Here is a 22,009-nt window from a genome sequence, read left to right as displayed (position 1 = left end):
AGTTATTAGCTAGATGGCTTCTTCTCTCTTTTTGGATCTCAATACGAAGTTCTCCCCCTCTCTTGTGGAGATCTATTCGATGTAATCTTCTTTTTGTGGTGTGTTTGTTGAGACTGATGAATTGTGGGGTTATGATCAAGTTTATCTATGAACAATATTTGAATCTTCTCTGAATTCTTTTATGTATGATTGGTTATCTTTGCAAGTCTCTTCAAATTATCAGTTTGGTTTGGCCTACTAGATTGATCTTTCTTGCAATGGGAGAAGTGCTTAGCTTTGGGTTCAATCTTGCGGTGTCCTTTCCCAGTGACAGTAGGGGCAGCAAGGCACGTATTGTATTGTTGCCATCGAGGATAAAAAGATGGGGTTTTCATCATATTGCATGAGTTTATCCCTCTACATCATGTCATCTTGCTTAAAGCGTTACTCTGTTCTCTTGAACTTAATACTCTAGATGCATGCTGGATAGCGGTCGATGTGTGGAGTAATAGTAGTAGATGCAGGCAGGAGTCGGTCTACTTGTCTCGGATGTGATGCCTATATACATTATCATACCTAGATATTCTCATAATTATGCTCAATTATGTCAATTGCTCAACAGTAATTTGTTCACCCACCGTAAAATACTTATGCTCTTGAGAGAAGCCACTAGTGAAACCTATGGCCCCCGAGTCTATCTTCATCATATTAATCTTCCAATACTTAGTTATTTCCTTTGCTTTCATTTTAATTTGCATCTTTATCATAAAAATACCAAAAATATTATCTTATCATATCTATCAGATCTCACTCTCGTAGTGACCGTGTAGGGATTGAGAACCCCTTATCGCATTGGTTGCGAGGATTTATTTGGTTTGTGTAGGTGTGAGGGACTCCCGCGTAGCCTCCTACTAGATTGATACCTTGGTTCTCAAAAACTGAGGGAAATACTTACGCTACTTTGCTGCACCACCCTTTCCTCTTCAAGGGAAAACCAACGCAAGTGCTCAAGAGGTAGCAACTACGGACCCGAAGGTCTACAAAGAACTACTCATGCATCATCGGAGAGGCACCAATGGAGGTGGTGAACCCCATCCGAGATGGTGTCTAGATTGGATCTGGTGGTTCTAGACTCTGCGGTGACTGGATGAATATTTCATCGATTCCCCTAGGGTTCTGGGATTTTTGGAGTATTTATAGAGCAAAGAGGTGGTCCGGGGGGCACCCGAGGTGGGCACAACCCACCAGGGCATGCCTGGTCCTCCTGGCGCGCCTTGGTGGGTTGTCCCCTCCTCTGGACTCCCCCAGGTGCAATCAGGGCCCAACATGTTCCTTCTGGTCCATAAAAAATCTCCATAAAGTTTCATGGCATTTGGACTCCGTCTGATATTGATTTTCTGCGATGTAAAAAACACGAAAAAAAACAGGAACTGGCACTTGGCACTATGTCAATAGGTTAGTACCAAAAATGATATAAAATGACTATAAAATGATTATAAAACATCCAAGATTGATAATATAACATCATGGAACAATCAAAAATTATAGATATGTTGGAGACGTATCATCATCCCCAAGCTTAACTCCTACTCGTCCTCGAGTAGGTAAGTGATAAAAATAGAATTTTTGATGTGGAATGCTGCCTATCATGTTATATCATATTATTTTCTTTATAGCATGGACAATTGGACTTTTAGTTGTTCAAAGAAATAGTCTAGTTTGGACATGATAATTTAGATACTCATGCATATCAACAAGCAACCATGTCTTTCAAAATATCAACGCTAAAATAAGTTATCCCTAGCCCATCATGCTCAAACAATGATCCATTCATGAAAGACACTCGAATATTAGCTACACCCAATGCTTAAGTACGATCATTTTGCCTCCTAGTTGGTGCTTTTATAAGAGAAGATGGAGACTCAAAATAAAAATTGCATAATGCAAAAGAAAGGCCCTTCGCAGAGGGAAGTAGGAATTTGTAGAGGTGCTAGAGCTCAAAGCGAAAAACTTAGAGATGAAATCATTTTGAGAGGTGTATCCATCCCACCAACTAAAATGACTTAGAGTTCCCAATACTTTCCATGCATAGATATATCATAGGCGGTTCCCAAACAGAAAATAAAGTTTATTCCTTTTTCCACCATACTTTCACTTGCCATGGCTAACCGTATCCACGGGTGCCCTCCATACCAACACTTTCCAAGGAATTTTTTATTTGACAACATAAAGTAAATTCATTTTTGCATTTCGAGACTGTGCATCCCTAATACCTTTGACTTATTCTCATGCAATAACAAGTGAATAAACACCCATCTTGAGAATAACACATCTAGCATGGAAAATATTAGCCACCCCTCACCGCTCCGTGAGCAAAACAAACACACAAAAGAGAAGTTTATTTTGAAAATTAGAGATCGCACATGCAAATTTGCTTAGAATGGCAAAGAATACCGCATATAGGTAGATATAGTGGACTCATGTGGCAAAACTGGGTTAAAGTATTTTGGATGCACAACTATTGATCATACTTAGTGCAAAATGAAGGCTAGCAAAAGATTGAGAAGCGACCAACTAAGAAACGAATAATCTCATAAGAAAGCATTAAGCATAAACTAGCAAAAAAGGTCCGTGCGTTGCAACGGGAGAAAAAAATTCTCTCATATCTTTAGCTGGGTCAGTTGGACAAACTGTGTGTGGCCGATTGGCAGGCTATGAGATCGACCCCTCCCATCAGCAATTTTATTTTTGCCAGCTCACTGGAACTGCGCAACAGTGCGCCGCCGGATGGGCTTCCTCCGTTGGGCCAAAACGGGTGGCAAGTAACGAAACCAAATAGCGTATGTGAAATTAATTGAAACGGGACCAAACGAAGCAGGACGAAACCAAGAATATCACCTCCCTTTAATTAAGCATAAATAACACCGAATAATGCACCATAAGTAGGATATAATTTCATAGCAATGCCGCCGCGCACGTGGATCCGGTTCCTGGGGTTATTTGCCGAGGAGATGCCGCTGAGGGGGCCGCTCGAGTTGTCGCTGCAACACACCGGATGCTGCAGCCTAGCCACGGGGGTAGAGCTCGAGGTCGTACCCCCGGGTGGCATCTTCATGACCCGAGGATGGGGCGAGGTCACCCGCGCCTGCCATACAGAAGGGGCCCTCGCCATCCACTTCGAGTATGATGGCACCTCCACATTGTTCTTGAAGGTCTTCGACAAGGACGACCGACGCCTGGAGTGCTGCCCTGGGGGAGCAGTTCACGTGGCGCGGCTGCGGGTGTAGGGCTCGCTCCTAGCATTGCCAACAGCTCCTCCAACAGCAGCGACGACTTCATGGAATCCAGTGACTCCGCCGAGCCTAGAGAGTCCCCGGAGTCCAGCAACGACAGCTACGTGCCACCGAGCTCTTGCCGCGCCCAGAGCACGGCTGCGGCGTTTGCTCGGCGTCGTCGGTGATACCCAGTAGCCGGGGTCCTTCAAGATCTTCTTTTTGTTTCCCCGCGCGAAATTATGACGGGCCCCACGGGGGCATGTAAAAACGGTTGTTCTTTTGCTTCAATGCTATCCTCCCTAGTATAATATTGAAATTGTGTATCTTATGCCAGCTCGGTCCCCCCCCCGCTTTCTGTACTCGTGGTAGCTTAGCGCTCTATGCCGACAGGACCCAATCCCCAGGCAGGCTTCAGTCATCGGTGGTATGCCAGGTCGCGATGTCGTGGTCGAGGCCAGGAAGTGAGCGGCCCGAGGTCCGGTGAGAGCTCCTGAGGTGCGATGCTCAAGAGGCCCGCTTTGGCATGCAAGCAGCTCCTTGAAGGCTGGAAAGGGAAGCGACCTTGCCTGAGCGAGGTTGCTAGGGATGAGAGGTTGGGTCATGAGGTTCATGCTGATATGCATGGGTGACTTATCTTAGTGAACCTGCGGTGACTTCCTTGTATGACGTCCGATCGTGCCTCAGTGGTGACGCCTCTAGGTACAGCTCACGCCGACCTTCCCTTTTCCACACTCATCTTATTGCTCTACGTCCTCGGGTCCCGGCCCTCGAGCGAGGCTCAGCTGCCGCTGGTATGCCAGGTTGCGCTGCCGTGGTCAAGGCCAGGGGTGAGGTTTGAGAGCCAGTAGGGGCTCCCGAGGTGCGATGCTCAGGAGCTCCCCCTGTAATGTGCAAGCGATTTGTGTAAAAAAGGGATGGCCGGCGGCATGCCCATAGTTGAGCTCCATGGTTACCTGCGAGTTACTTCAAGGAGGAGAACATGACACATGACCACGCTTGCTGTCCTGCCGCTGATCATTCCACAAGAAGATGAAGGAACTGAGGACCTGGTGAGGTGATGGTGAGGGCATCAGTACCATTGTTACACTCACAACCCCTGCTGCTATACATACTGGACCAATTACTAGAGCTCGCGCACGCCAATTGAATTATCACGTACTTTCGTTTCTTGGTAACGATTCTAATGTTCATCAGAATATTATGCTGCCTAAATTGGATACATTTGTTTGCTTACAAATGAAGGGCCTAGCTTGGACAGGAAAGATGAACCTTGGAGCAAGTTCAAGCATGGAGATGATGGCATGCGCAAGGGGAACAAGAACGGAGTTACAAGTGATGATTCCAGGGCTTTGAACCCTCCATAATGAGTGCATGAAGCTTTGGACATAATATACAAGATGCCACTTTGTAAATTTCGTCCAGAGGCGATTCTAGGTGCCACGTCACCTTATTTTTGGGCCAGGCCCATGTAATTTCGAAATACTTGATTATAGGCAGTTTTTAGAGTCTGTATGTGTGGGGAAACAAGAGTTAGGGTTGCAATCTCAATTTTTTGCTTGTTCTTTGTTTGCTCGCAGGAAACAGACCCTCGTGGTCAGGTTGATCTTGCTTCGGCGTGGTCAATAACCCCTCGGAAGTTGGTTTAGCGATTGCTAAGGCGCGACATCTCGCATGTTCATAGTCGGATCGTCAAGGTCGACTCCCACAGAAAACGATAGCCACCATCTCATCAAAACATTGGGACACCTTCGCCTCTATCAAGTGGTATCATATTTTCAGGTTGCTTGGTGAGATTTTACAGTTTTTTCGTAGTTTCGATCGAGTCTGTTCTTCATACCTATAGTCCATGAAAAAACCCAAAAAAATTAGGGTTAGTTCATCCTATCCGAACCATTCTGAGCCTTTGCATAATCTTTTCTGTATTTGCTTTGTTGAATTTGTGGTTGCATCGTCGTGTCAAGTTTCTAGTCTTAGCGTCTAGTCCTTTAGAGTTTCGAGTTCTGTTCACAGGTTTTCACGTCGCCGCTGCCATATATATCACCACCGCATCATCATCATCGCTGCTGCCCTATACCACCACTGGACCAACTTCATCGCCGCTGCCATATACCACCACCACATATTCACCGCCAATCCAAGTCCATATCCGCCACCACCTATCCGCCGCCATCACGCCAATCCGAGTTCCACCAGATTCTTCGCCGCCACCAGTCCGAGTTCCACCAGATTCATCTCTGCCACCAGTCCAAGTCCGAGTCCAGTATTTTGTTACTCTGTTTTGGATTTCCAGATCACGCCATACTCCGAGTCATGACATATTAGGACTCCCGAACTTTCGTGCTACCCGCAGTAGAAAAATAGTTCCAAACTAAAAAAACTAAGTCTAGAAAATTCTGGCTAGGAAGTTTTTAGACCATTTGTAGACTTTTTCAGAAAAAATTGTTGCGGAGCAAAAAAAAGAGGAAAAAGGTGAAAAAAGTGAAAAAAACAAAGATTTTTTTCAGAGCGTGCTCCTCCCTTGTTTACGTGTAGCGTCGTGATTTTGTTAGTGTTCTAGGCTCGCGTCTCTAGCACGGTCTAGCCTAGGACCAGCACAGTATCGTCGTTGAGCGTTTATTCAACTTTGCATCTCTGAATTGATTATTGCTAATCTTTTTGCTACCATCTTATAAGCCTTCCCAGCTCCACATACATCTACGTCGTACATTTGACACCCCCTGGTAATCGCTCTATCCAAGCTTTGAGAGTTTTGACTACAACGGTTGCCGATCACCACTTGCTGCTTGGTAAGAACTGGTAAGAATTTGAGATTTGCTTGACGGATTTGTGACTGTCCACCACACCACCACTTCCTAGTAGTCTATAGGACCATATTCTTGTGTCTCTCTATTATTGCTAACCATGGCAGGATCACAAGCCGATGAGACTGACTGGGAGAACATGACGAACAAAGATTTACATGATAAGTTCCAGCAAATGATGAGTGGACAGGTAGAAGATGTGCTAAATAGATTTGAAGAGGCCATGGAGAAGATAGATTGCATTGAGAAGACGTTCGAAACAAAGCTCGATAACAAGTTTAATGAGTCGCTAGCGCATCTTCCACCACCACCGCCGGCTGCACCTATCGCACCTCTACAACAACAACAACAACAACAACGTCACCTTCCAAATCAAGTGGGACGAGCACAGTGCGTTCCCATTGACCCTGGGAAAAATTCTGGTGCCGCTGTTGATGCTTCGGTAGCTCCTGCTGCTACTGGAGAGGTGGAGGACCATTACGAGGATGAGGTTGATCAAAATCAGAACTACGTGCAACCACCAGCACCACCACCACCAGGTCGTCCTCAGGTATATCATCGCAACGGTAGGGCTGCACCACCACCTGAGGTATGAGATCATGACCTTTTTCCTAAACTAAAGTTGAATATTCCACCATTTGAGGGTAGATATGTTCCTAATATATATCTTACTTGGGAGTTAGAAACTGAACAATGTTTTACATATTTACAATATCCCGATGAGAGACGTGTTCCTTCTGCTGTTTGTGCTTTCACTAGTTTTGCATGTGTTTGGTGGTCTGAACATTGTGGATTATATTCTATTCCAGCTACTTGGGCTGCTTTGAAAATTGCTATGCGTACTCGTTGGGTTCCACCATATTATCAACGTGAATTACTTCAAAAATTGTAGCGTTTAAGACAAGGAAAAAATTATGCAGAAGAATATTATCAGGAATTACAAACTGGCATGATTAGATGTGGTATTGTTGAGGAGAATGAAGCTATGCTTGCACGTTTTATGGGTGGATTAAATAGAGAGATTCAGACCATTCTAGAGTATAAGGAGTATAATAATATCACTCGTTTATTCCATCTTGCTTGTAAAGCTGAACGTGAAGTGCAGGATCGACAGGCATTGGCGCGAACTAACTTTTCTGCAGGTCGATCTTCATCATGGACACCACGTGCATCCTCTACTTCCACTGCACCAGCACCTCCATCAGGTGCCACCTCCAACCGTGATACAAGAAAGCAGGCACAACCACCACTATCTGCCAAGAGCACAACTGCCGGGCATGCGCAAAGCTCTTCTTCTTCCATGGCATCAACAGGTCACACAAGTGATATTATTTGTCCTCGTTGTAAGGGAAGAGGACATTTTGCGAGAGAATGCAAATATCAGCGTGTGATGATTGCTACTGAGGATGGTGGGTATGAGTCCGCTAGTGACTATGATGAGGAGACTTTAGCTCTTATTACACATGAAGAACATGATGGAGATGATTCTGATCATGATACGCAATACATGGCTGCTGAAGATGCTGACAGGTATGAATGTCTAGTTGCTCAACGTGTTTTGAGTGTGCAGGTTACACAAGCCGAGCAAAGTCAGAGGCATAATTTGTTCCATACAAAGGGAGTTGTGAAGGAACGTTTTGTTCACGTCATCATAGCTGGAGGGAGCTGCAACAACTTGGCTAGCATGGAGATGGTGGAGAAGCTCTCTCTCACCACAAGACCACATCCACATCCTTACTACATCCAATGGTTCAACAACAGCGGCAAGGTTAAGGTAACACGTGCCATTCGTGTGCATTTTAGTATCTCTACATATGCTGATTATGTTGATTGTGATGTGGTACCTATGAAAGCATGTTCCTTATTACTTGGTAGACCATGGCAATTTGACAAAAATTTTGTACACCATGGTAGAAACAATCAGTATACTCTTGTTCATAAGGACAAAAATATTACTTTGCTTCCTATGACTCCTGATTCCATTTTGAAAGATGATATTAATAGAGCTAATAAAGCAAAGCAGGAGAAAAATAAGAGCGAAAATCAGATTGTGGCAAAAGAATTTGAGCAACAAATGAAGCCTAATAATAAACCATCTAGTGTTGCTTCTGAAATTAAATTGAAAAGTGAATGTTTACTTGCCACCAAATCTGATATTGATGATCTAGATTTTAGCAAATCTGTTTCCTATGCTTTTGTGTGCAAATAGGCATTATTTTCATTCGAGTACATGCCTTCCTCTTTGCCTCCAGCTGTCACTAACATTTTGCAGGAGTTCGCTTACGTCTTTCCACAAGACGTGCCACAGGGATTACCACCTATTCGAGGGATTGAGCATCAAATTGACTTAATTCCTGGTGCATCATTACCCAACCGTGCGCCATACCGTACCAATCCAGAGGAGACGAAGGAGATTATGCGTCAAGTACAGGAGCTGCTCGACAAAGTTTATATACACGAATCCCTTAGTCCTTGTGTTGTTCCTATCATTTTAGTGCCGAAAAAGGATGGTACATCGCGTATGTGTGTTGATTGTAGAGGCATTAATAATATTACTATTCGTTATCGTCATCCTATTACTAGGCTAGATGATATGCTTAATGAATTGAGTGGCTCTATAATTTTCTCCAAAGTTGATTTGCGTAGTGGATACCATCAAATTCATATGAAATCAGGAGGTGAATGGAAAACAACATTTAAAACTAAGTTTGGATTATATGAGTGGTTAGTCATGCCTTTTGGGTTAACTATTGCACCTAGTACTTTCACGAGATTAATGAACGAAGTTTTACGTGCTTTCATTGGACGATTGGTGGTAGTCTATTTTGATGATATACTAATTTATAGCAAATCTTTGGAGGAACATTTGGAACATTTAAGTGCTGTTTTTATTGCTCTACGTGATGCATGTTTGTTTGGTAACCTTGGGAAGTGCACCTTTTGCACCGACCAAGTATCTTTTCTTGGCTATGTTGTTACTCCACAGGGAATTGAAGTTGATAAATCCAAGATTGAAGCTATTGAGAGTTGGCCGCAGCCCAAAATGTCCACACAAGTGAGGAGTTTTCTTGGCCTCACTGGATTCTATAGGCATTTTGGGAGAGATTTCAGCACCATTGATGCACCTCTCAATGAGCTTACAAAGAAGGGTGTACCTTTTGTTTGGGGTACCGCACAGGAAGAAGCCTTCACGGCATTGAAAGATAAGTTGACACATGTTCCTTTACTCCAACTTCCTGATTTTAATAAGACTTTTGAGCTTGAATGTGATGCTAGTGGAATTGGATTAGGAGGTGTGTTATTACAAGACGGCAAACATGTTGCATACTTTTCTGAAAAATTGAGTGGGCCTAGTCTGAACTATTCTACTTATGATAAAGAATTATATGCTCTTGTTCGAACCTTAGAAACATGGCAACATTATTTATGGCCCAAGGAATTTGTTATACATTCCGATCATGAATCTTTGAAACACATTAAAAGTCAAGCAAAACTGAACCATAGACATGCTAAACGGGTTGAATTCATTGAGACTTCCCCTTATGTCATTAAACACAAGAAGGGTAAAGAAAATGTTATTGTCGATGCATTGTCTCGTCGTTATACTATGCTTTCACAACTTGACTTTAAAATATTTGGTTTGGAGACCATCAAAGATCAATATGTACATGATGCTGAATTTAAAGATGTATTGCAGAATTGTAAGGAAGGGAGAACTTGAAACAAGTTCGTTGTTAACGATGGATTTGTGTTTCGTGCTAACAAGCTATGCATTCCAGCTAGCGCCGTTCGTCTTTTGTTGTTGCAGGAGGTGCATGGAGGAGGATTAATGAGACACTTTGGCGTGAAGAAAACGGAGGATATACTTTCTACACATTTCTTTTGGCCAAAGATGAGACGGGATGTTGAGCGTTTTGTTGCTCGCTGCACTACACGTCAAAAAGCTAAGTCACGACTCAATACTCATGGTTTATATATGCCTTTGCCTATACCTAGTGTTCCTTGGGAGGACATATCTATGGGATTTTTTTAGGTTTACCTAGAACAAAGAAGGGGAGGGAAAATGTCAGGACCCCGATTCCAAGTCACATCGATCTAGCCGGTAACACCTCATATCACTTTGCGGCCTCACGCACGGTATTCCCACGGGTGTCGCCTTACCATGGCCCGGGACCGTTTGTGCCTTTTGGCTCACGTATATGATAGTGTCGCTAGCATCCATATGACAGAGAACCCGGGCCAACATGACTAGTCGTGAACCCAAAGTGGCACTAACTTATAGGGACATGCATACATGAATCAACATCGAGCATGTCGGTCAGCAGCATGCGAATCCGGGCTGTAGCACTGGGCTAACAGGACTCCAGTGAACCGGGTTGTAGCAGGCTAGGCAGGACTCCGAATGTCACCGCGTGGCATTTCCCCGAAGGGACAGACACATGAACGAAGTGAATCACATGCCGGCCAGTCAAGTGTTCCGGAGTAGTAGTGCTGGGCTTGCAGGACTCCGGTGAACCGGGCTGTAGCGGAGTACTATGGCTCATGGAAGCACAAGACTACATTTCCCCATAAGAGAGGCTACCAAGGATAAACAACTAGGTTGTCGGATCCCACACATACCAAGCATTTCAATCATACACACAATATGCTCGATATGTGTAAATACAACATGGCATCACAACATAACTCTACGACTCAAGTATTTATTAGGCTCCGAGGAGCGAGATATTACAAACATGGGTCTCATGACCCAACATTCAGAGCATACAAGTCAAAGCACATGCGGAAGCTTAACATGTCTGAGTACAGACATCTACAAATGAAAAAGGCTGAGAAGCCTGACTATCTACCAGATCATGCCGAGGGCACAAGATCGTAACTGAGGTATCAAGCTAAACGTCGAAGTCCATAGAGAACTACTAGCGAGACTGACGTCTCTCTGCAAAATATAAAATAGGCAAACGTGAGTACAAATGTACCCAGCAATACTTACATCAGAACTATCTACATATGCATCGGTATCAATAAAGGGGGTGGTGGAGTTTAACTGCAGCAAGCCAGCTTTGACTCGGTGGCTAACCTGAACTACGACTGCAAGTAACTCTTTTGAGGTGGCGCACACGAGTCCACATATTCAACATTCAATACACCACTATGGATCCACTCCCGTCTTCCTACGAGCACGCCATCCATAGCACTCACGCTTATCTTGCGCATTTTAGAGTATCCACTTTCACCTTCTCTATGAACTGTTATAGGCAACCCAGAAGTCCTTTACCGCGGACACGGCTATTCGAATAGATAATGTTAACCCTGCAGGGGTGTACTTCTTCACACACACTCTCGCCACTTACCACCATGTACACATCGTGTATCTCGGCAACCTTCAAGCGAAAGCCTGGCGAGGGAGTCGGCCACGACCTGACTAACCACACAAGTCTCTAGTCCAGGTTTATCGCCTATTCGGGTTCCATCCGCAAGGAGATCCGGCCGGGGTGTCGCTCACGGCCCCAAACGATGTGTGCAGGGTTCCCAAGCCCACCTCGACGGGTGGATCTACACTTGGTACACCGTGCCACGGTGCCTAGTCTGTCCCAAGCCCACCTGTACCGGGTACCACTTGGTAGACTACTAACACTACCTACAAACACCAGAAACTAGTTGCAACTCCTGGACAGAGATCAGGTTGATTAATAAGTCAAGAGAGCTTGGAGCGCCCGGAGCCCAATGTGTGGTAGTAACTGTTCATGGATCACAAACACAGAACTCAGTTCCCGAGGACGGCTGCAATGAGACAACCCACCATGTATTCCTACATGGCCTCTCACGCTACCTTTACCAAATCGTGTTCACACACTTAGCTCTCAACAGTAGGACATGTTTCACCACATTCCAATTCATCCCCGATGAACCAGAGCTGACTCAACTCTAAGCAATAGCAGGCAGGACAAACAAGCATGAATGAGTAGGCACATCAGGGCTCAAACAAGTCCTACTCATGCTAGTGGGTTTCATCTATTTACTGTGGCAATGACAGGTCATGTAGAGGAAAGGGGTTCAGCTACCGCAGCATGTAATAGTTGAAACGTTGTTGTCTTAATGCAGTAAAAGAGAGCAGGAGCGAGAGAGTGGGATTATATTGGGATGAACAAGGGGGTTTTGCTTGCCTGGCACTTCTGAAGATAATATAGTTCTTCATCGGTGTCATCGAATAATCGTCGAAACGTCGTCTACTGAGAGGGGACAGTCACCGGCAATAGAGAAAGAACACAATCAATGCAATGCGACAATATGATGCATGATCATGACATGGCAATATGATGTGAGTTGAGCTAATGCAGCTAGCAACGATTTAAATGAAGTTGGTTTGAACCCAAGGTTCAAATTCAAACTCCATGTAAGACATTTCAAATGCCATTAATTCAAATTGTCTTATACAGCATCTTTAAGTTGTTCAAACATGCATGAAAATGGTACAGATGGATAGGTTAGATTTTTCTGATCATTTTTCATATATAATTTATCTTATTTGGAGTTACGGTTGAATTTCTATGATTTTTCAAAGTTTTGGATATTTTCTGAATTAAACAAATCATTTTTTATTTATTTAAAATCCAGAAAAGCATTTATGACCTCATCACTACGTCATTGTGACGTCATCCAGTCAACAGGACGGGTCCAGGTCAAACCTGACGTGTGGGGTCGGCACGTCAGTGTCTCGGGCTGGTTTGTGTGGATGACTGGTGGGACCGGTCAACGTTGACTTGACCAAAGTCAAAGCTGACACGTGGGGTCCACACATATTAGTACTAATCTTAATAGAAAATTAGACTAACCTAATTAGTCACAGGGTCCCACACGTCAGTGGCTCTAGAGGGGTCATTTGTGGGCTCATTAGCAACTAATGATGTCGCCACGTCGGCCTCGCCGGAATCTGGCCGACGGCAACCATTCCGCACGGCGGAGGCGTCGGGTTTTGCCATCCGTCAAACATTGGGCTCGCGGTTTGGCCCTACGGGTTGTTGGACATGCACCGCATCCAACAGAGCAGGCCGCTGGGCGAGGAGAGATCGGGAACTACAGCGGCGACCAATTGGGCGGCGGCCGGAGCTACGGGCATGCTCGGGTTGGAGCTAGGTGGCACGTGGGGAGGAGCTGGTGGGCGCTACGGGCTCCTGGAGCCGCGCTGAGCACAGCGGTGTGCTCGGCTTCGAGCTACGTTCGCTCTAGCCACGGTGGCGACGAAGCGCAACGGCGGCAAGCTTTGGTGACGGTGGGGAATGGCGCTACGACATGCAAATGAGACGGAGAAGAGGGGGGTTCGGGAAAGGAGCTCACGGCGGTTGCAGTACGCATCTCAGCGGGCTCAGGGAAGGGTTGGTGACGGCGTGCGGTCGTCGGTGATCTCGGCGGCCGAGAGGTTGAAGACGACGCCATGGTCGTGGTGCGGTGCGTTCGGCATCCTGCGGGTCGTCCAGGAGGCGTGGGCGACGGTGGCGGAGCTTCCACGCAACACGGGAAGGCGAGAGGGGGTCGGGGAGCGCGGTGGTTCACGGCGGCGCTTCCATGGCCGCGTCGGCCGTCGCGGAAGAGAGCGAGGGAGAGGAGGGGATGGACGCGAGAGAGAGGGAGGGGGCCCGGGGGGAGTGCGTGGCGCTGTCCAGAGGCATCCGGGCGAGCAGGCAGAGAGGAGGTGGAGGCCTCGGGCGCGCAGGCGTCGACATGCCTCTGCCTACTAGCAGAGGTTGAAGACAACCGCTCCAGCCAGTGGGCTGGGCCGTCCAGCTGGCCGCGCCAGGTAAGTGGCCCAGGTGACTCTCTCTCTGTTTATTTAATTTGTTCTATTTTTCTATTTTTGCTATTATGTTTTGATTTAGTTCAAAGACCAAACCATTTCCAAAATTCCTGAAATGACTTGTGGGCACATTTGGAAATATTTCCAACAGCCCTCAACCACTTCTAGAATTATTTGGTCATTTTTAATTATTTATAGCAATTAAATGCCCAAATTCAAATACTTAATGAGTTCATTCAAAAATCCAAATTGACCTTTAAAAATGTGCACCATTTTTGTCAGAGGTGCCAAAACCAATTCAAAAATGATGAACATTTTTAAAGGGCATTTTGGGTTCATTGAAAAGATTTAAGTTGAACCTAGTTGAATTTCATTTGCTGCTAGGGTTTAACAGTCCCCATTTCAACTTTTAAATAAAGTTTAGACATGATGCATGGGTGCTGATGCAACTAATTACAAACAAATTCTAGGGCTGTGACAACTCACCCCCACTAAACAAGAATCTCGTCCCGAGATTCAAGACGTGAGGTAAGAAGACAGAGGGGACACGAAGCTAACATGTTCTCCATGATCCAATTGCCATCTCAAAGACATTGATTCATTGCTGTATATTGATCTTTGACATCTTTGCTTGCGAGATCCTCACCCAACACGAGGACAAAAGAGCGAGATAACTCTATAAGGATGGATCATCTATCTTAATGAACACAACATCAACTAACAGAATGAGACGTAGAAACATCCCTTGAGCTAAGACGCAGAACACACACCAGAGATGATGGGTGAGAAACATATGACAAAGGTTCAAATTGGTAGGTGACAATTCCATGCTGGAGTAGGATAGTGCATGGTTTTCAAGGTAGTGAGGAAATAATTGCCATGATTCCATAACGGGACACCTTAGGGAAGGTGACTCGCAGAAACATTCCCTTAAGTGGCAAAAAGAATTACTTTTGATTATGAGATCATTGGAACTCTTTATACCAGCCTAAGGCAATCACAAAAATCGTTTGGCGGAGTACTAAGGGATGGTATACTTGGACTAGAATGGATGATGTGGACTACCTTGTCGAAGACAACGCAAGGGATGATTTTTGCTTATCGTCAGAGATGGATGGGACCCATGGTAGGACCGCTTTTGAAGATGATCCTGGACAACAACTACTGAGGTGCAAGCTGGGAACAAAATGCAAATGCTGGAAATGATTCTGGTGACTGGGGAAAAACTCAATAGTCGAGAGTGTTTCCAACGTTTCAATGGTTATAGAATCATCGAAGAGACTGAGAGCACAAGGATCTCTAAGGAATAACTTCTATAATAAGTCGCACGAAATCCTCATGGAAAGATGGTCAAAGATACTACAATGATAGATCTTCCGGCTAGGTGCGTCGGCCAGAACATCAACCTTGTCGGGACCTACATCATAGATCCTGGAAAAGTTCCAACCATCATATCTGCCTGAGATTCAGACCTGGTTGGTAATAGGATATTTCAGACAGCATGCCTGGAAAAGAAAGTTTGCAACACAAACCGACGAGATGACATTGCGAGATTCTCGGGAAATGAGCTACGATAGCAAGCTCCAAAACATGAGCTGGTTCTGCTACATACATGTGAACACACTGTTCAAGACAAGCATGACCATGTAGAAGTCTTATAATGAAACACTATCGAGCTTAGGTGGGGAACCATCATCAAGGATATTGAAGTCTCCATGCGTGGAAGTCCAAAGGATTAACCTTAGAACAGACTCCGTGTTTCTTGAACAAGTCAATCAGTGGCTTGGTGTGCTAGGAACACATATGGAGTGGGGGTAATTAATATACCAACCCATAGAGTATTTCGCATGTATGCATGACTGATTTGGGATGATTCCAAGGGAAACAAAACAAACCTTTCTAAAATCCATGGCGGCAACTTACACCTAATGCGCGTGAACTTGGAGAAAGTCACTTCTTCCATCCAGGCATAAGCTTCATGAACGAAACACGAAGGCATTGCTTACAAAGTTTTCAACACTAGGTTGATGTTCAACATGAATCATGGGGGAGACAAAATGCTGCTGATGGGCTCAACAACAACTCATCGGGATTTCCATATCACTGGACTTCCACCATCATGCGAACATGGTGATAGCATTGGTCAAACCAAAAGATGTAATGGGGTATGCTCGAGGGATCAACCACGAGTAAGACAACATTACGAACATTGTTGGTTCTGAATTGATTTGACAATAGCCCATACTCAAATCAAAGTTGATAAGACAATAGGTCCAACAACTGATCACAGGGACCAATCGATGAAGATATCATCTTTCTTCAACACACACACACACAAAAAGATATCCCTTATCATGAACTAAGTCAGACAAGCTTCCATCTTCCAACTCTCCAAGTTGTTGTTTAGCTTAACCAACTAGCTCGGGGGTATCCAACACAAATTCTTGGAGAATGGATGGTTTAGAGAAAAACCAACATGATCACGAACTCATCATAGCAATCGGGGAACAACCTAGTAATACTTCTGAGAAGATATTCGGAAAATCACGAACCACCGATATGTTATTTAGCTCGAGCACAATCTTGCTTTTCAGGGCAAGACGATATGATCAAGAAGCGAGGGATTGTCACAATCCTAACTCATTGGTCGATGAGTGCACCCGGAAATATGGACTAGGTAGCACGATCAATCTTAGAATGATGATTCCATAATCAACACACCAAGAATGAGATTGTTGTCCATTAACCACCAAGCAACGGGGTTGCTAGGAGTATTGATTTCACACATCACGGTTCACTTGTCGGTATTCCGCTTGCAACAACACGGAACCGAGGAACGAATGATGATGGCGAGAAGTATCACTTCATCAAGAATTCATAAGAGTTGGTGCAATTCTCATGACATTCCTGACATCAACAGGGCAATACTTCAGGGTAGAACAGAATCAAAAGCTGGATTGGCATTTTGACCTACGGAATACAACTGCTTTGACCAATCCTAAATATGGATGAGGTACTAGAGTTTGTTTCTCCTAGTCATTCCAGAATAGAATGGCTTGACAGACCACAAGAATAAGAGGTATCGATGAGCATGAATGCAAGACATGCTCTTAACTATCAAATGATAGACGGAGATCATGATACAACTAAAGAGAGGGACAACTCAAAGGAACATATAACTTTCTGAGTTGTGGATGCATAGATTAGTATGTTGAACCAAGTTCAACATATTTCTTCCGGATAACCCATGCAAAGAAGGTAGAGCTGGCAGAGTCACATCATAGAATCGAGAACTCATCAAGAGCACTCTGGACGTGACCTTTGGGTTCAAAAGAACTCCTACCAGGAATGGTTCATGGTAATTGGAAGAAGGATGTACCACAAACTTCGAGGACTATTGCAAAGGTTAATAATACCCTAAAGGAACTAGCAACACTATCAACATGAGATAAGTAGGGTGAATCTCGGGTTCAAAAACCCAGAAATAGAATGCCTACTACTAAATGTCATCATGGGATGCTTTCGAGAATGGTGGCCAGAATCATCACACCGGGAACACAAAACATAGCTAGATTACTAGGTGACTCCCTAAAACACCTAGGGTCATAATAATAGCTCCAACATATATGTCAAGGAAATGGAGTACCTCAACAGAACGATTAGTGTGGTTGAACTGGCCCAAAGGGACAACGGGAATGGAAAGAAGGGATTTGCAAATGCATCAGACTATTTAGAAACCTGGGATGACTCGGACAACATAACGGCTGTAATTGCTCAAAAGATTTGAGACAACCTGCAAAAATGGTGGCATAGCCACTCAACATCACAAACTCAAGGTTCTGAGGCCAGCTATGAACATATGGAAGTAGTAGGAACTGAACTGAGGCTTGAACTCAACAATCCTAGGCAACTACGGTTTAGTAACACGTCATCCTAATAGATAGAAGAGAAGCCTAGTTCTTAACCCCATAGAAAAGATAAGATGACTCACATGAGAAGGGCATAGGGTATAAGAAGTAAAAAGAGCCTTACGTTCCCTTCCACAATCAATTCCCTTATATAACTAAAGCATTTCTAGACTCAACTTCGACCGGCTTGGCTTGGTAATCCTACAGGCAGTCAGTCTCTGATACGAAAGCTGTCAGGACCCCGATTCCAAGTCACATCGATCTAGCCGGTAACACCTCATATCACTTTGCGGCCTCATGCACGGTATTCCCACGGGTGTCGCCTTACCATGGCCCTGGACCATTTGCGCCTTTTGGCTGACGTATATGATAGTGTCGCTAGCATCCATATGACAGAGAACCCGGGCCGACATGACTAGTCGTGAACCCAAAGTGCCACTAACTTACAGGGACAGGCATACATGAATCAACATCGGGCATGTCGGTCAGCAACGTGCAAATCCGGGCTGTAGCACTGGGCTAACAGGACTCTGGTGAACCGGGCTGTAGCAGGCTAGGCAGGACTCCGGATGTCACCACGTGACATTTCCCCGAAGGGACAGACACAGGAACAAAGTGAATCACATGCCGGCTAGTCAAGTGTTCTGGAGCAGTAGTGTTGGGCTAGCAGGACTCCGCTGAACCGGGCTATAGCGGACTACTATGGCTCATGGAAGCACAAGACTACATTTCCCCATAAGAGAGGCTACCAAGTATAAACAACTAGGTTGTGGGATCCCACACATACCAAGCATTTCAATCATACACACAATATGCTCGATATGTGTGAATACTACATGGCATCACAACATAACTCTACGACTCAAGTATTTATTAGGCTCCGAGGAGCGAGATATTATAAACATGGGTCTCATGACCCAACATTTAGAGCATACAAGTCAAAGCACATGCGGAAGCTTAACATGTCTGAGTACAGACATCTACAAATGAAAAAGGCTGAGAAGCCTGACTATCTACCAGATCCTGCCGAGGGCACAAGATCGTAACTAAGGTATCAAGCTATACGTCGAAGTCCACACGGAACTACTAGAGAGACTGACGTCTCTCTGCAAAATATAAAATAGGCAAACGTTAGTACAAATGTACCCAACAAGACTTACATCAGAACTATCTACATATGCATCGGTATCAATAAACGGGTGGTGGAGTTTAACTGCAGCAAGCCAGCTTTGACTTAGTGGCTAACCTGAACTACGACTGCAAGTAACTCTTTTGAGGTGGCGCACACGAGTCCACATATTCACAATTCAATACACCACTATGGATCCACTCCCGTCTTCCTACGAGAATGCCATCCATAGCACTCACGCTTATCTTGCGCATTTTAGAGTATCCACTTTCACCTTGTCTATGAACTGTTATAGGGAACCCAGAAGTCCTTTACCGCGGACACGGCTATTCAAATAGATAATGTTAACCCTGCAGGGGTGTACTTCTTCACACACGCTCTCGCCACTTACCACCATGTACACATCGTGTATCTCAGCAACCTTCAAGCGGAATCCTGGCGAGGGAGTCGGCCACGACCTGACTAACCACACAAGTCTCTAGTCTAGGTTTATCGCCTATTCGGGTTCCATCCGCAAGGAGATCCGGCCGGGGTGTCGCTCACGGCCCCAAACGATGTGTGCAGGGTTCCCAAGCCCACCTCGATGGGTGGATCTACGCTTGGTACACCGTGCCACGGTGCCTAGTCTGTCCCAAGCCCACTGTACTAGGTACCACTTGGTAGACTACTAACACTACCTACAAACACCAGAAACTACTTGCAACTCCTGGACAGAGACCAGGTTGATTAATAAGTCAAGAGAGCTTGGAGCCCCCGGAGCCCAATGTGTGGTAGTAACTGTTCATGGATCGCAAACACAGAACTCAGTTCCTGAGGACGGCTGCAATGAGACAACCCACCATGTACTCCTACATGGCCTCTCACCGCTACCTTTACCAAATCATGTTCACACACTTAGCTCTCAACAGTAGGACATGTTTCACCACATTCCAATTCATCCCCGATGAACCAGACCTGACTCAACTCTAAGCAATAGCAGGCAGGACAAACAAGCATGAATGAGTAGGCACATCAGGGCTCAAACAACTCCTACTCATGCTAGTGGGTTTCATCTATTTACTGTGGCAATGACAGGTCATGCAGAGGAAAGGGGTTCAGCTACCGCAGCATGTAACAGTTGAAACGTTGTTGTCTTAATGCAGTAAAAGAGAGCAGGAGCGAGAGAGTGGGATTATATCGGGATGAACAAGGGGGTTTTGCTTGCCTGGCACTTCTGAAGATAATATAGTTCTTCATCGGTGTCATCGAATAATCGTCGGAACATCGTCTACTAAGAGGGGACAGTCACCGGCAACAGAGAAAGAACACAATCAATGCAATGCGACAATATGATGCATGATCATGACATGGCAATATGATGTGAGTTGAGCTAATGCAGCTAGCAACAATTTAAATGAAGTTGGTTTGAACCCAAGGTTCAAATTCAAACTCCATGTAAGACATTTCAATTGCCATTAATTCAAATTGTCTTATACAGCAACTTTAAGTTGTTCAAACATGCATGAAAATGGTACAGATGGATAGATTAGATTTTTCTGATCATTTTTCATATATAATTTATCTTATTTGGAGTTACGGTTGAATTTCTATGATTTTTCAAAGTTTTGGATATTTTCTGAATTAAACAAATCATTTCTGATTTATTTAAAATCCAGAAAAGCATTTATGACCTCATCACTGCGTCACTGTGATGTCATCCAGTCAACAGGATGGGTCCAGGTCAAACCTGACGTGTGGGGTCGGCACGTCAGTGTCTCGGGCTGGTTTGTGTGGATGACAGGTGGGACCGGTCAACGTTGACTTGACCAAAGTCAAATCTAACATGTGGGGTCCACACATATTAGTACTAATCTTAACAGAAAAATTAGACTAACCTAATTAGTCAGAGGGTCCCACATGTCAGTGGCTCTAGAGGGGTCATTTGTGGGCTCATTAGCAACTAATGATGTCGCCACGTCGGCCTCGCCAGAATCTGGCCGGCGGCAACCATTCCACATGGCGGAGGTGCCGGGTTTTGCCATCCGGCGACCATTGGGCTCGCGGTTTGGCCCTACGGGTTGCTGGACGTGCACCGCATCCAACGGAGCAGGCCGCTGGGCGAGGAGAGATCGGCAACTATGGCGGCGACCACTTGGGCGGCGGCCAGAGCTACGGGCGTGCTCGGGTCGGAGCTAGGGGGCACGTGGGGAGGAGCTGGTGGGCGCTACGGGCTCCTGGAGCCGCGCTGAGCACAACGGTGTGCTCGGCTTCGAGCTACGTTCGCTCTAGCCACGGTGGCGACGAAGTGCAATGGCTGCGAGCTTCGATGACGGTGGGGAATGGCGCTACGGCATGGAAACGAGATGGAGAAGAGGGGGGTTCGGGGAAGGAGCTCACGGCGGTTGCAGTACACGTCTCAGCGGGCTCGGGGAAGGGTTGGTGACGGCGTGCGGTCATCGGCGATCTCGGCGGCCGAGAGGTTGAAGATGACGCCATGGTCGTGGTGCGGTGTGTCTGGCGTCCTGCGGGTCGTCCAGGAGGCGTGGGCGACGGTGGCGGAGCTTCCACGCAACACGGGAAGGCGAGAGGGGGTCGAGGAGCGCGGTGGTTCACGGCGGCGCTTCCATGGCCGCGTCGGCCGTCGCGGAAGAGAGCGAGGGAGAGGAGGGGATGGACGCGAGAGAGAGGGAGGGGGCCCGGGGGAGTGTGTGGCACCGTACAGAGGCATCCGGGCGAGCAGGCAGAGAGGAGGTGGAGGCCTCGGGCGCGCAGGCGTCGACACGCCTCTGCCTACAGGCAGAGGTTGAAGACAACCGCTCCAGCCAGTGGGCTGGGCCGTCCAGCTGGCCGCGCCAGGTAAGTGGCCCAGGTGACTCTCTCTCTCTGTTTATTTAATTTGTTCTATTTTTCTATTTTTGCTATTATGTTTTGATTTAGTTCAAAGACCAAACCATTTCCAAAATTCCTGAAATGACTTGTGGGCACATTTGGAAATATTTCCAACAGCCCTCAACCACTTCTAGAATTATTTGGGCATTTTTAATTATTTATAGCAATTAAATGCCCAAATTCAAATACTTAGTGAGTTCATTCAAAAATCCAAATTGAGCTTTAAAAATGTGCACCATTTTTGTCAGAGGTGC

This window comes from Triticum urartu, chromosome 7 (genome assembly GCF_003073215.2).
Source record: "Triticum urartu cultivar G1812 chromosome 7, Tu2.1, whole genome shotgun sequence".
Taxonomy (NCBI): Eukaryota; Viridiplantae; Streptophyta; class Magnoliopsida; order Poales; family Poaceae; genus Triticum; species Triticum urartu.
This window is presented reverse-complemented; position numbering follows the sequence as displayed.